Consider the following 3,569-nt stretch of genomic DNA (forward strand, 5'->3'; position numbering starts at 1 on the left):
TCTACGACGGGTTAAAGACCCGCTCCACTTGGTCTACTCAAACTTGGGATCATAGGTTCCCTTTAATTTCAATGAATTATTTATAAATCTCAAACTTTGAGAAATTTTAAGAAATTTTCAAATTGAATTTAGATTAAGAGTGTTTAGTTAGGGAAAATAAATTTTCTACCTCTCTCTCTCTCTTTCTCTAACCTTTTCCAACGATTTGTATTAGATTATAGATGAAAAGGAGAAGTTAAGCAAAGTACCTTGTGTCACATTGAGCTGATGAAACGACAAACTTGAGAGGAGGTTTTGAAATCATAAAATAATCAATATTTACTTGCTCTTTCTCATGCTACAATCCTCTTAATCATGAGTAAAGAGCACTTCAATAGCTCTTGAGAAAGTATCACATTCGGACTTATGCCTCCTTGTGCACTCTCCTTGCTTTATACCTCCCTGCTCCTTTATACAATCATCTTTGAGCTGCTCCTTGCAAACTTTTTACTGGTGGATAGCCCCCCTCATAAAAAAAGATGATGAACAATCCTAATGGTAAGATAAAAACATTAGATTCTATGTCATACCTGAGATTTAGGACAACAAACCCACCTATTCGGCTACTTATCTGTGAACTCTTGGAAGTTCCTATCCATCTTCCTTTACCACCCTTGATAATGTGGTATCATCAAACATAAGTAGATATCATGTGTGAAGCTTGTCGTAGTGTGCACTATAGCTTGTTTTATGTTGCCAAAACAAATGATCACCCTTTATCTCAATTCAAGAGATGCGACGTGTTGTCACATCTCCTCTCCAACTATATAGCTCACTTGCCTCCTCTTCACAATTCCCTTTTCACGGTGAACTCCTCAAAGAAGAGTTCGGTTACCAATGTCGTCTCATAGTGGCTCATGTTTTCGATCTAATTTGGAATCGCCTCTTTCAAGTGCACAAATTTCTTCAATAGTCCCCTCCCACGATCTTTTCTATAGCACAACACAAAAAAAGCCGACTCTTATAATGCTAAGGATCAAGCCTCCACCCTATCCGCCTCTCTACCATGGACATTATCAATCGCATTATCGACCACTAAAGATTCAAAGTCTTTATAGTAGGTAGCCTAGAGAGAATTTTTTCTTCTTTTGCGTTCATCCCTTACTTTTGCATCATGTAATGGCACGTAGAGACAATTTACACGAAAACAAAAGTGAGTGAAAATCGATCAACATAGCAACATCCCTCATCTTTTGAGAAAGCAAACAGAAGTAGTATTTTGATTTATTAATCTTCAGAGCAAAATGATATAGAAATAGATACGAAGATTAATCCCCCAATAGTAGACAGAAACTGTAGCTACCACCCAACAATACTGCCCTTTCTCTTATTTTAGTAGAGGACTATATAGTATGCAACTTCAATCACATAAATGGTGTCTAGGTCATAAGGCCTACTATGGACTAAGGAGCTTATTTTTTAGTAGATTCGTAAGGGGATTGGTTAGACAGAGGGTCTATCTGAGGCCTCAAAAAGACAGGAGGATCCATCACTTTCTCTCAACATTTCATCACACAAAATGAAGGAAAGGCTTCATCTAATCTTCTATCACATAGCAACACACCGAGAGAGCCTCCCTAAAGTGCTCCCTCAATCGAAGTGGCAAAAGGCTTAATTACTCCACCCTTAATAAACATAATGGGAGGGCTATTTCTTGTAAAACATTTGACATCATGGAACACATCTGGCTCAACAGCCCGTTCCTTTAGTTGGGCTTCTTCTCTAGAAACAAAGATTATTTACAAACTTAAGGGTCAGACCAATCTATTTGATAAGAAGTTCTCATACTTTCAAAGTATATAGTCTCAAAATTGAAGGATCTATCAATTCATAGGACCTCGTGATCTCAAAGTATTAAAACTCAGGATCAAATAATTTTCTAAAGTAATACTTTATACAATAGTAAATGATAGAGCAAAGGAATGTAGTAAGGAGGGTTATGAAGCGCCTCTTCCTTGTGAAATCCAAGGATTGTTAGTGCTCCCCACTAAGTCTTCTCCTCAAAACCATCATTGAATATGAGACAGTCATGATGCTTAGATGCTAGCATCACACAGATGTGTAAGGACTGTATGAAGCCATACTTTATGCTATGAGAGTTAGGAAACTCTTTGATTTTGTCTTATAGCCATTGCCATCAAGAGGGCGGCGGTAACATTGGTGTTGCGATGTCAGCTATGTGCGCCATCGAGATCTAATGCCCTTATCCAAGACGACTTTCCCTACTAGGACGAGGCTACTATGATCAATTAAAACCAACCACTCATAATGCATTTGGATTGGGAGACCCAATCTATGCAACCAATGGCTTCTTAGAACATCATCTATTGAGGTTGCAATCGTGAGGATGCATTCCTTACCTAGTGATGCCTTAATCGCCTCTACGAACTGTTAATACGCACGTTAATGATGGCATATGCCGGACGGTGAAAGCTGTAAGAGTCTTGGAGAACTCAAAGCATATAGCATCCTACTACAATATCTCATGTAGTACTAGCTCCGGTGAACCCATCTTGGTTGCTGGTATGACCAGAAAATCACCTACACCATTGCCAAAGATTTCAAAATCCATGATTTCTTTAAGTCTAACGTGTAACGAAAGGAGAGGTACTTGAAGGAGAGGCACGCAAAGGAAGGAGAGGAAGGACGGAGAAAGTGCCACATGGGATATCCCTTTGACCACCACATATCACCTTTGAAATAAGGAAGTATATAGATAGATATAGATATAGAAGATACAGATAGAGATGTTATTACATTGGAATAGTACCTATAAAAAGAGCATTCCAAAGATAGATCAAATTCCTTATTGCATTGACATTGCTTGGTCCAACAATTCTTGCACCTATCTACATTGCTTCATACCCTTCTACCTATACAGCCTAATAATGTATGCTCAATTTTCTTGTAGTCTAGTCATGACGTGTTTAACTCTACATGCATGAGTGAACACCCACCCAATAATGTATGCTCACTTTCACATCTTTAAGAGGAACAAATCTGTCTCTTGGCTTATCACAGTGGCTTATCACAGTCTAGTCCAACAAAGTGATTTTCAAGGTCATCAAAAGCCCAAAATCTCAAGCTCTTATCTCACCTGATTTGCATTATTCAATATGCTATTTGTAATTTGGCTCGTTGGCCAAAATGCATAGCAAAGTTCTTGTTAACTCATAATAGGATTCTAAAGCAAAATATGAGGACGTTGTCTATAGTAGGTACCTACATCTTGTAAGCTCCTTTCTTCTAATGTTATCATTATGGAACACGCAATATCATATTTGTTTGTAATCCCTTTCACCTACATGTGGTAATACAATGCATCTGTATGTAACAAAGCTGAGAATAGTTTGTGCAATTTTGGTTTTTCCTTATAGAGAGCATGTCGTACATGTGCAAGTGGATGTTTGGTTTAATTAGGACCATTTTTCTAGAATTATAATATGAAATTCCCATACACTAACTAACCATGCCCATGATTCAACATCCATGACAATGACATAGGCAATTTCATGATACAATGCAAAGAT

The sequence above is a fragment of the Dipteris shenzhenensis genome, chromosome 3, assembly GCF_047967505.1.
Source record: "Dipteris shenzhenensis isolate YYH24624 ecotype China chromosome 3, Dip_SZ_1.0, whole genome shotgun sequence".
NCBI lineage: Eukaryota > Viridiplantae > Streptophyta > Polypodiopsida > Gleicheniales > Dipteridaceae > Dipteris > Dipteris shenzhenensis.